The sequence below is a fragment of the Triticum dicoccoides genome, chromosome 2B (assembly GCF_002162155.2).
Source record: "Triticum dicoccoides isolate Atlit2015 ecotype Zavitan chromosome 2B, WEW_v2.0, whole genome shotgun sequence".
Lineage (NCBI taxonomy): Eukaryota > Viridiplantae > Streptophyta > Magnoliopsida > Poales > Poaceae > Triticum > Triticum dicoccoides.
Genome location: NC_041383.1, coordinates 144,076,945 through 144,089,352, shown reverse-complemented (window position 1 = coordinate 144,089,352; position 12,408 = coordinate 144,076,945). Strand labels below are relative to the sequence as shown.

The window sequence follows — 12,408 nt, the reverse complement described above, 5'->3', positions numbered from 1 at the left end:
ACAGGCCGCAAACCCCAACGGGCAACTGTCCCATCATTTCCTCCGTCAATGACGAAGGCCTCCATTGTCATTTTTTTTCCTGCATCACTGGGCCAAACACCGCTCGGATGCATCTTCTAACAGCTGCGTAACCCACGTTGACCATTTCTCTCACCACTACTGTAGTCGACTCGCAGAAGGACACATCCACCCCGCATGGACCGTCGCGTAAGACGTTCCCATAGTACACTACTAAATTTTCCATAGTACCTAACCAACATACATGTTTACATTTCAAATAATTAACAACTGAACATTTAGTAACGATGACAACATTTACATATCTTACGACTAAAATAATAATTGTATTTTCATTAGAAATATTCGGTTTGTTTTTAGAATCATTTGCTTAGACTTTAAGGGGTTGTTTGGTTAACGGGTATTTAAAGATCTATTTTTTCAAACTTGTCTACGAGCGTAACAAACTAAAACTTTGTTTGCTTTTCTCTAACTACCCCAAAAATATCCTAAAATAGTTCTCGTAACATGCAAAAACTTAGCTTATGGAAAAAATGACTATTAGTAAAATGTGGTTTTCTACATAATTTCCTTACAACAGGTTATGACAAAACTGAGGGTAAGTACTCGCTAGCCAAACAACCACTAAACATAATATTACGATAATAACATTTGAATATCATATGAGTAAAATATCTAATTTCTTCCGGCATGATATAATGTTTTTCATATGATACGATAAAATTCATTTATTTACAAATAATAATATTTGCAGCGGCATGACAGTACATCAATATAAAAAATATTAACAAAATTACGGCGTCATTTTATACCCATGTTATGACAAAACTCATGGTAATTACTCGCTATCCAAACAACCAGTAAACATAATAATACGATAATAACATTTTAATATCATATGAGTAAAACATTTAATTTCTTTCGGCTTTATATAATTTTTTTCACATCATACAATAACAATCATTTATCTACAAATAATAATATTTGCAGCAGCATGCACATTATTCACAATAGTACATCAATACAAAAAATATTAACAAAATTACAGTGTCATTTTTCACCTTAGCTGCAATATGGATGTGCTTGCGAATGCAATTAAGCGTCAAAATAGTTCCAATAAATATCGGTCGCCGGTACTATATGAACCTCGTCAACCTATTATCACATTAACAACAATATTACACACGGATTTTTCTTCCTGCTAACAAAAGTATGAAAATAGCACTTTCATGTATGTGTTCATCACCTCAAAATGGGACAGCGAAAATGGAAACATAATTTCTTCAATCACGTCTTCTCCTCCTTGTTTGATACTAAGATGAATTATTTTACCTAATTACATACATCATACATTAGCACCTAATCTTAACATATAAAATTTAGATTATTGCGACTTATTAATAAACATACCACATAAAATAACATACCACATGAAATAACATACCGCATGCAATAAACAATTACAGTACAATTTTTTCTTAATTACCGTATTAAGATTTCCCGCATGTCAATACTAATGGACGCACCTAACATTGATGCAACATCTTCAACCTACTATTTCAAAAAAATAGTTTAAATGCTACATCTCTCGTCTGAAATTATTTCTAACCTCTAAGCACTACCATCACATAGCTAATAACGAGCTAAAGGATGAACTAATTACCACCCTGCATGCATAAATAAATAAATGTATTGCAAAGCTCATACCTTGATCTTCAACTTCGTAGTTCACTTTGCACGGCTATTCCTACTACAGAAACTCCAAATGACTCCTCCAAGTGCTGAAATAATGCCTAACGCAACATAGAATACACACTTAGGAACTAATCAAATAGAATAAAAACATCGTGCATGCGAATGAAACCAACAAAAATGGATAGATCTTACCTTAATCTATCTTTTCTTCAACTTCATCATCCTTAAAATCCAACTCTAAATCGCCCTAAATCACGAGTGAAAGTGCTTACTGAGCTTTCTTTTCTCTCTGTAATTAGAGACTTAGAGAGCAAAGGAGAGGAACGAGGTTACAGAGTGCTTGCGCACGGAGCTGAAGCATGGCATATAAAAGGGAGAGGATCCCTGTAGTGTCGGCAGCCTCGGATTCCCGCGCGTGAAAATCAACATCATCAGCAACAGCATGCAAGGAGCAAAAGCAAAGCAACAAGCCACTCGTGAAATTCGTCGTTTGCCGCGCGTCGGAATCAGCAAAAGCAACAACAATCAGTGCCAGAGTGATTCCCGCCCCGCCAGTTTTCGCGCGTGGGAATCAGTGCCAGGACCTCGCCTTCCGTGCACAGTCAGCGCGCACCAGCTGCTGTCCACAGGGGTGGCCGCCTCAGCCAGTGGCGGCGAGGCCCACCGGCGGGGCCCGCTCGCATCAGGGCCTGTCGCCCAGGCAGCGACCGCGCCAGGGCTGGCCGCCTCGCCCGGTGGCGGCCGGGCCCACCTGGCCCGCCCCGTTCCGTCACGGCGCGACGCAGAGTGGAGATTCCGTTCGGCTGGCGTGGCCGCCTCCTGCGGTGGCGGCCGGGCCAGCCGCCTCCTGGTGTGGCGGCAGGTGCCACGTGTCGCCTGCCGCACCTGCCGCCACTAGCCAGGGGGTCCTTTTTGACGTTTTTATCTGCAGATAGTCCTTTTTGACAATAGCGTTCGGCAGGGGGTCCTTTTGGACAAAAAGCCGTTGATTTCTCTGCAAAAGATTGTACTAGAACAGAGCTGCAACTGCTTTTAGAAAGGCTGTGTGAGATCTTTTTCTTTCATCTTCCAGGTTTACATGACTTCTCAGAAAAATCACTTATTACGAGGAAGAAAGCAGAGTTGAGCTATTGATTGTCAAGGTAATGGATAGTACGACATGCTTGTTATCATTTAATATTTCACCAAGTTCTGAAAATATAGGCTATGCATGTCTTGCTTTCTGGTCCTGTATCATGCCTTCCAATATTTGGTTATTGTGTATTAACATGTAAATGGAATTTGTAATTATTGAATAAGCTGTAACAGTGGACATTAGTTACCCAATCAGTTTTCTCAAAATCGAGCAGTAAATAACAATATTTTAAAATAAGTTAGTAGGAATATTATCTTTTCATTGTTCATTAGCAGGTTCTATGCGTAACCCATCTTTTGTCTTGCGTTGGGATACCTGGTGCATCTGATTTTGACTTGTGCTTTCGCCCTTGTTCCAAAGTTTATCATGAGTCGCGGGGCTGCATGCAGCCTCGGAGTGCGTCGCCGGTCTCGCAGCCCCCGTGCCCTCCTCCGGCGCTCCGGGGCTGCCCGCCTGCTGGGTTGCAGACCACCCCGGCTCCACGCTTGGTACTTCCGCCCCTCCCCCGGGCCCGCCACCTGCCCACGTCGTCTGCCTCATGACACCGCCCGACCCTCCTCCTCCCCCTCCCGGCCCCCCTCCGGCTGGTGCCGTTCGCGCGGAGCGCTCCTGGTCACAGGTGGCCAGCGCTGGTTCCGTCGCTCGCCCTGTCTCCGCTCTGCCTCTGTCGGCCTTTGTCGGCGGGCAGCCCTTGGAGCCGGTGGACTGCTGCTTCTTGGAGGCATCGGCGGAGACGGTTGCTTTGGAGGCGGAACTCGGCAGGGCTGTTGTCGTGTCGGTGTCCGGTGCTCGGCCGGTGGCTGGCCTGGGCTTGGCTGATGCTGCTGCGGCGATTCATGCGGAGTTCGGCATCGGGGCCTTGGACATGTCCATCCGTCCCTTCTTCCCGGAGGAATTCCTCGTATTATGCAGGAACTTGGCCACGCGCAACATGTTGGTGGATCGTGGTCGTGTCCCGGTGGGTCGCAGTGAGCTTCTGTTGCGTCCTTGGTCGCGCTCCGCACGGGCCATAGCGATCACCATGCCGTTTCTGGTGCCTCTGGCCCTTTTCGGCGTCCCGGTGAATGCCTGGTCTCGGCGGGCGGCGGAGTCCTTGCTCTGGGGGCTTGGCATCGTGGTCAGAGTGGCTGACTGCACGACGCGGCGGGACGACTTGTCTGCGTTACGCGTATGGTTGCGCACGGACGACTCGGCGAGGATCCCTCAAAGGCGCATTCTTGTGGTGGAAGAGGCAGGGAGACGCTCGATCCAGCGGGAGGATGGCCTTCTGGACGCGCTCTGGTACCCGGTGGATATCGTTCAGGAGGCGCCGCCGGTTGCTCCTTGGATTGTAGGTCCGTGGCCGCCAGTAGGATCTCCTCCGCCGCCACCGTCGTCGGCCGAGGAGGACTCTGATGGGCAGCTTGGGGGTCGTCGTGGGCGTGGTCGCTCCAGATCGCACCGTCGCCGGCGTGGGGCTGCTCCGCATAGGGTTCCGGCTCGGGAGAGGTCGCCGGAGTCCGCTCGTTCCTCCGCCGGCTCGGTGCCGCGTGTGGGGCTGTCCCCGATTCAAACGGCTTCTGTTGACCAGCCGACCCCACTCGACTTGCATGGCGTGGCCTTTGCAGACGATCACACAGCCCCACATGACTTCCATGCTGCGGCTTTATCTGAGGATCAGCTTATCCTCTCGCAGCCGTGCGTCAGGAGCATCTTGGTAGGGTGACTGCCAGCTCCCCAAGGCAGCAGGTTTCGGGAGTGGGTGACTCGGTGGGCCAGCGCCCAACGTTGGATCCGAGGTTATCCACCTCCCCTGCATCTGCCACGCCGTCTACTCCCCCTCGGCTGCCGCGCACTGAGCAACAGCTATCGGGACGGGGCGTGGGGGCTGAGGAAGTTTCTCCCTCCCGAGTTCTCATTTGCTCCTGGGAACTTGAGGTGGACACTTGCGCGGACTGGGCAACGGACCCCACGCGGCTCCCTCCGGAGGACCATTTTCTGTCTGCTTCCTTGGTGGTGAGTGGGAGCAGGATCCCGTTAGCCCATGGGAGAGTGATGCGTGTGGCGACATGTGTGATCCCGCTCAGCGGCATGCATGCAGTGGTGATGTGCCTACGTGCATGGTGAGTTTTTCGGCGCTCTCATTCGGATCTTTGCGGAATGAGTTGCATGCGCTGGCTGCACCAACGCCTGGCTCCCTGGATGTTGGGTTCGACGCGGAGATGGACCTGGAGGCTCAGGGCTTTGCCTCCCAGATCAGGGGTTCGCCAAACCATATACTGCCCACCCCTCTGGGGCGGAGGCCATCGGCGAGCAGGCAGAGAAGACCCAGGACCAAGAGGAACCTGGATGTTACACCTAGAAGAAGCGTGCGGCTTGCTAAAAGTATGGGCAGGGGCTCGGCTGCATCCAAGCAGCAGCAGGCCATCATTAGGAAACTGTGCTTGGCCAACGAAGGGGAGACTATTGGAGATGAGGCACTCAAGGCATATGTGGAGTTATTCTCGCAGCCTCTCTCGGATAGCCACATCGCTGCTATCTTGGCCCTCTTTGGCTGGGAGCCCCCTGCAGCTCCGCTCCAGGAGCTGCACGCCGGTGTGGTAGGTGCAGCATGATCTTGCTGGCTTTGGTGGACTTTGTGGAGATGTTTTCTTATGGATGCACAACCAAATAAAGTGCTCGTGTGGAATATCCGGGGCTTGAATACTCCGGCGATAAGGACGGCAATCTGTCAAGTAGTAGTGGCGGCCAAACCATCGGTAGTCTGTTTTTAGGAGTGTAAGCTCAAGGTTGTAACTCTGGACGTAATTCGTCACTGTATGGGTAATAGATTTGAGGACTTCTTTTATTTGCCGGCTGATGGCACGCGGGGCGGCATCATATTGGCTTGGGATGCCACGCAGGTGGCATTGTCCAACCCACACTATATGGATAACACCTTAACAGCGCTGGTCAAGCGCATGATGGATCTCATTGGTGGCTCATTGGGGTATACGGCCCTCACCTTGATGCGGACAAGGTTGAGTTCATGGAGGAACTTTGTGAGATTTGTGATCTCCATGCTGGCGCTTGGTCCATAGTTGGGGATTTCAACCTCATCTTAAACCCCGAGGATAAGAACAACCATGCAATTAACAGGAGGATCATGTCTCGGTTTCGGTCCACGCTTAATAGGCTTGAGCTCAAGGAGGTGTACCTCAACGGTAGAAGATATACTTGGTCCAATGAACGGCAGCTGGCTACTTTGGAGAAAATCGACCATGTTCTTTCGACAAATGACTGGGATGACCTCCATCCCTCATGCTTCCTGGGAGCCTTGGGTTCGTCCATTTCAGATCATTGCCCCCTGCTCCTTGAGCTTAATGCCGATTGGAAGGTTGGTCGTCGCTTCCGTTTTGAAGCTTTTTGGCCTAAAGTGGACGGCTTCATGGATATCGTCCAGGCAGCTTGGGGTTCAATCCCTTCTTTGGGGAACCCCTATGTGGCTTTGCACCTTAAGCTAGGGGCTACGGCCAAAGCCCTGCAGAGGTGGAGTGACAAGTGGATCGGTAATGTAAATCTTCAGGTTGGGGTGGCAATGGAGCTGATCTATCGTTTGGACTTGGCATCCGAGACTAGGATTCTCTCCGTCGAGGAAGTAACTCTCCGTCGTACTCTAAAATGCAAGCTCCTCGGTCTATGCTCGTTGCAAAGGACGATAGCCCGGCAAAGATCAAGGATGATCTTCCTAAAAGACGGTGACGCGAATACGGAGTTTTTTCATCGTCATGCGAGGCACTGAAAAAGGAAGAATTATATGTCTCGGCTGACTAAGGAGGGTGAGACTTTCTTGGGGCAGGAAAACATTGCGGCAATGGTGGATGGCTACTATGACAATCTGTTGGGCACTCCCACTCAGCGGGCACACACCCTTAATCTTGATGCTCTTGATCTCCCCTCCCTAGACCTCTCGCACCTTGAGCTCCCTTTTACGGCAGAGGAAGTGGAGCAGACTGTTAAGTCTATGCCTTTGGATAAGGCCCCTGGGCCGGATGGATTTACTGGGAGGTTTTATGCCTCATGCTGGGGTATCATTAAGGACGATATAATGCGCGCGTTCCACACGTTCTATCTTTGCGATATGCGAGGCCTGCAGGTGATTAATAAAGCTCTCATATCTTTGCTTCCGAAGGTGGATGGGGCTGTGGACATTAAGGATTTTCGCCCGGTTAGCCTTGTTCATGGAGCTATTAAGCTATTCGACAAAGTCTTGGCGATCAGGTTGGCGAAAGATATTCCTAGACTGGTGGGTGTACATCAGAGTGCGTTCGTGCAAGGGAGATCCTTGCATGACAATTTCATGTTAGTCCAATGCACGGCGCGGAGGCTATATGCGTTGGGAGACCCGGCGGTAATGCTCAAGCTGGACATCACAAAGGCATTTGATACTGTTCAATGGCCATTCTTGATTGAGGTTCTTACCAGATTGGGGTTTGGCCAGAGATGGATCTCTTGGATCGTTGGTCTTCTTGGCACTACGACGACACGGGTATTGATAAATGGAGTGCCCGATAAAGATATTCTTAACTGTTGTGGATTGCGCCAGGGAGATCCGGTGTCTCCCTTGCTTTTCATCTTGATCATGGAGCCTTTGCATAAGTTATTTGAGCTGGCTGCTTCTCGCTGCTTACTTTCCCCACTGGCAAGAGTTGGGCTGAAACAAGAGTTGGGCTGAAATAGAGAATATCCATCTTCGCGGATGATGTGATGCTCTTCGTCAAGCCGGGCTGTTTGGATTTGTCAGTCACGGCTGACATCTTTGAAGCTTTTGGCGTGGCTTCTGGACTTCGGATAAACCATATCAAGAGCGCGGCCTTCGCTATTCGTTGCTCCGACGATCAAAAGATGTTGGTGGGGCAAATGCTGGGTTTCCCATTTAGCCGCTTCCCATGCAAATACTTAGGGCTACCCCTCACCATTCGGAAGCAGACTCATGCGCAGCTGCAGTACCTGGTGGACCAGCTGGCGCGTCGCCTCCCCACATGGTGCGGCTCCGCCATGCCCAAGAGTGGAAGGCTTCTGCTTGTGCAGGCGGTTCTCTGTGCCATTCCCATCCACGCCATGATGGCTCTGGATCTGCCGGCCAAGACAATTAAAGCGATGAACAAAATCATCAGAGGTTTCCTCTGGTGTGCAAAAGTGGAGGCTAATGGTGGACAGTGCTCTGTTGGATGGGACATTGTATGCACGCCTAAATGGGCAGGTGGTTTGGGAGTTCCAGACTTGAAATGGTTGAACATTGCTATGCAGGCGAGGTGGCCTTGGCTGCGCCGTGTTGATGCCTCAACACCATGGAACGAGTTTGACATCCTTGTTCCAACGGAGTCCCTACAACTATTCCGCTCGGGCGCGCACACTAAGCTGGGTGACGGCTCGAATACATTCTTTTGCAAAGACCGCTGGCTGGATGGGTCCAGGATCCAGGATCTCGCCCCGAAGGTCTATGCTAAGGTGCCGCCGAGGAAGCGCTTCAGCATGTCGGTGCGTACGGCTATTCAGGAGGGCTCATGGCCTTTGGATATTAACCCAAATCTTGACTTGGAGGAGCTGCGCGAGTATGTGAACCTCTGGCATCGGGTGTCCATCATTCAACTTCAGCCAGACTCCCGGGACATGCTCTCTTGGGCCTAGGAGAGCAATGGAACTTTCTCTGTTCGATCTGCTTATGCAGCCAAGTTCATAGGAAGAGTGGTCAGCCCAACAGCGGATTTCTCTTGGAGGTCAAGGGCACCATGGCGATGCCGCTTTTTCTCTTGGTTGGCTTTGCGGAACAGATGCTGGACCTCCGACAGACTGGCTCGGAGAGGATTACCACACCAGGACTCGTGTCCGTTCTGCAATCAAAGTGAAGAGACCATCAATCATATCTTGTTGGGATGTGTCTTTGCTAAGATGGTATAGCATGAGGTGTGCACGGCTCTTGGTAGACCTGACTGGGTGCCCACCACGGTCGACACCTTGGTGACCTGGTGTCAGAGCAAGTTCAGCGCGGATGGGCGGCTGCGAGACCACCGCACGATCTTGGTGCTAGGTTTTTGGGAGTTATGGAAGCATAGGAATGGTATTGTGTTTGATAGCGAGTTGCCCTCATCCGCACGCATTGGTACTAGAATCTTGGAGGAGGGTAAGGCGTGGGCTGTAGCCGGTTTCCTTAAAGGTGATATGAGTGATTTCTTCGGTAGTTTGGCACGGTGGGTTGATCATGAGTAGTCCGTTTTTGTAATCTAGGTGGATTGGGCAAGATTGCCCATAACGCTGTATTGGGGCTCTTTACCCCCGTTCTTTCTTATATATATGATGCGCATGCTTGTGTGCATTCGAGAAAAAAAAATTATGTCATGGTTTCTCCTATATATTACAGTACCATTGGATGGCTAGTATGCACAAGATCATCTGGTATGTTTTGAGCCAATAACTACTATGTTTGTTCAGTCTGAATGTTCCTTTACATTCTATTTTCTTCTTATGATTTACAGTAACAGTTTGCTCTCTAACTTGTTTATCCATCCCTTTGGATTTTGGTCTCTTTAATTATGTTAGGATTTAGGAAGAATTGAGAGAACATCATCAGTGCAAAATAGAGGTTAAAGCAGGAGGTTGAGGTGGGCACTCCATGCCAACAAATTGAATAATATTCTTCCAGATGAAGTGGTACTATTCCCCTGCATATTTTGTTGTTGTACACACATGAACCTAGAAATTAAATATTGGTCGGCACCTATTTGAGGTCTGATTTTTCTAGTTTGCAGTACGTCTTGATTGGGAACAAAATTATGGATTCTGGATGTACCGCCCGAGCCTTTGGTGTAATCAAGATAATTTTACTTTTGTTTCCACCCTCATCTCCAAAATTTTATTATCAATTGTCAGTCAAGTTGTCTAGTGTATATTACCAAACCATGCTTTGTACAGTGTGCTCAATATCATGAGATCAAAATTATTGAGCGAGTAGTTGCTATGTTTGTTTAGTCTGAACATGTCCTTTTTCTATTTCTGTGGTATCTTTTATTGTTTCACTATGCAGAACCGTAAAAACGTGTTCTCTAGTTTTCTTTTTCCATACCTTTTGGTTACACTGATCAACGCAGCTAGCAGCGGAGGTTATGTCTCTGCCACTCCTTGATTTGTTAGCAGTTCTGCTAATTTGTATCCAGAACTTAGATTAGCTGATAAAGATATCTTTATTTTCAGGAGAGGTTTGCATGATGTGAATATTGCTGCATGAGGGGAGAAGAATCTGCAAGACAACACAGGTAATTTTTTTGATCTCCCTATCTCTAAATTTCTATTGTGGTAGCTTCTATTCATCTTACCAATTCCTATGGCTTGATTTGTATGTAGTCAAGAATTGTTGTTGGCACTTGTTAGCTTGACAGAAATCTGAGTGTTAAATTGCACCCAGTGAATAATTTTTTGTTGACCCGACAGCCATCTGTTTGTAGCTTCGCCACTAGCCACTAGCCACTAGACTCTTTCTATTTCTTTGCGGTCTTTTATTGTCTCACTAGTCACTATGCAATAGTGTTCTCAATTTTTGTTTGTCCATGCCATTTGGTTTCATACTTCATTATGTATGATTTAGGAAGCAGTGAGCAGCTGCATGGAAAGTTCAAGGTAGATTATCTGTACAACAAGGAGAGGCTGCCAGAAGAAGTTGAGGTTATCAATCAAGGCAAGAAATTCTACATATTCTTCTGAATGAAGAGATGTCGTTCCCTGTTGTTACATTATCAAATAATTGCATAATGCTTTGTTTTTTATTATGGAGAAAATGACGAATCTGCCCTTTTTTGGAAATCCGACATGGATATACTTAACTCCCTGTCATTATACAATACTTGCAAGAAGCCCTAATAACTTATCTACTCAGGCTGTTAGCTGATAGTTTTTTCCAACTAATCGAGAAACTCAGGTTGTCATTTGAATGGATTTTGTCAGTTGCATGGTCTGTATCAAGTCTGGGATATGATGCTAGAACAAATAACTCTGTTGTTTTGTCCTGTAAAATTCGGTAACTTTGATCTGCCAAAAACAGGTGGGATATATATGCCAATGTTATTGCGAGAAACTGAGATATCAAATAGATTATGCTAATTTTATCTTATAAATATTGTTCCTATTTCTTGTTACATTTTTTCAAGTTCAATTATATCCACTGCAGGGTAACCTTGAAGAGAAGCTTGCAACGTAAGCTACAACAAAACATTATAGAAAATGAGGTCTCATGTTGTGAGTATTTAGTTGATGCACTTGTGTGTTGTTAGATGTTGCACCTCTGTTTTTGTTGACCTTTGGTTCCTGTAAATTGTATGGAATTGTAAGATGTGTGACTTTGTTACTCTTATGTTCATGTAAGCTATTGATATTGATGCTTCTATGTTATAAGTATTTTGAGTAATGGAAAAGCTACGTTGAATTAATTTTTTTTGTTGATTGGTTTCTATTTTTCCCTGACGGTTACATATGACAGGGATATACAATTTCCCTGGTTTGCCAAACCTGACACTTACATATCCCTGTTGTGCCAAAACTGACAGGAAAATAAGGAAAACTGACAGGAATAATGTCCCTGGCGGCTGACAGGCATATCTTATTTTCCCTCTCAAGCTGATGGCTAGACCTGACGGCCGGCCGACAGGAAATACTATTCCTATCGGTATACCCTATTTTCCTGTTGTTTTTTAGCTCATAGGAAAATTCTAGTTTCTGGTAGTGCACCCTCGTGGGCCCCTCGCAGCTCCACCGACCTATTTTTTCACCTATATATATCCACGTACCTCGAAAACATCCGAGAGCACCACGAAACCCTATTTCCACCTCCGCAATCTTCTGTACCCGTGAGATCCCATCTTGGGGCATTTTTCGGCGCTCTGCCGGAGTGGGCATTGATCACGGAGGGCTTCTACATCAACACCATAGCCTCTCCGATGATGTTTGAGTAGTTTACCTCAGACCTTCGGGTCCATAGTTATTAGCTAGATGACTTCTTCTCTCTCTTTGGATCTCAATACAAAGTTCTCCTCGATCTTCTTGGAGACCTATTCGATGTAACTCTTTTTGCGGTGTGTTTGTCGACATCCGATGAATTGAGGGTTTATGATCAAGATTATCTATGAACAATATTTGAATATCCTCTCAATCCTTTTATGTATGATTTTTTATCTTTGCAAGTCTCTTCGAATTATCAGTTTGGTTTGGCCTACTAGATTGATCTTTCTTGCAATGGGAGAAGTGCTTAGCTTTGGGTTCAACCTTGCGGTGTTCGATCCCAGTGACAGAAGGGGAACCAATACATATTGTATTGTTGCCATCGAGGACAAAATATGGAGTTTATATCATATGCTTGAGTTTATCCCTCTACATCATGTCTTCTTTCCTAATGCGTTACTCTATTCTTATGAACTTAATACTCTAGATACATGCTGGATAGCGGTCGATGTGTGGAGTAATAGTAGTAGATGCAGAATCGTTTCGGTTTACTTGTTGCGGACGTGATGCATATATACATGATCATGCCTAGATATTCTCATAACCATGCACTT

General features: G+C 47.0%; 1 long non-coding RNA gene across 1 annotated transcript; it reads left to right on the top strand.

The window, feature by feature from the left end:
• Window positions 1-2,819: 2,819 nt before the first annotated feature.
• LOC119367404 lies at window positions 2,820-10,130 on the top strand. The gene is made up of 3 exons (XR_005176290.1): window positions 2,820-2,855; window positions 9,407-9,517; window positions 10,058-10,130. It is a non-coding gene; the product is annotated as an uncharacterized LOC119367404 (long non-coding RNA).
• Window positions 10,131-12,408: the final 2,278 nt, after the last annotated feature.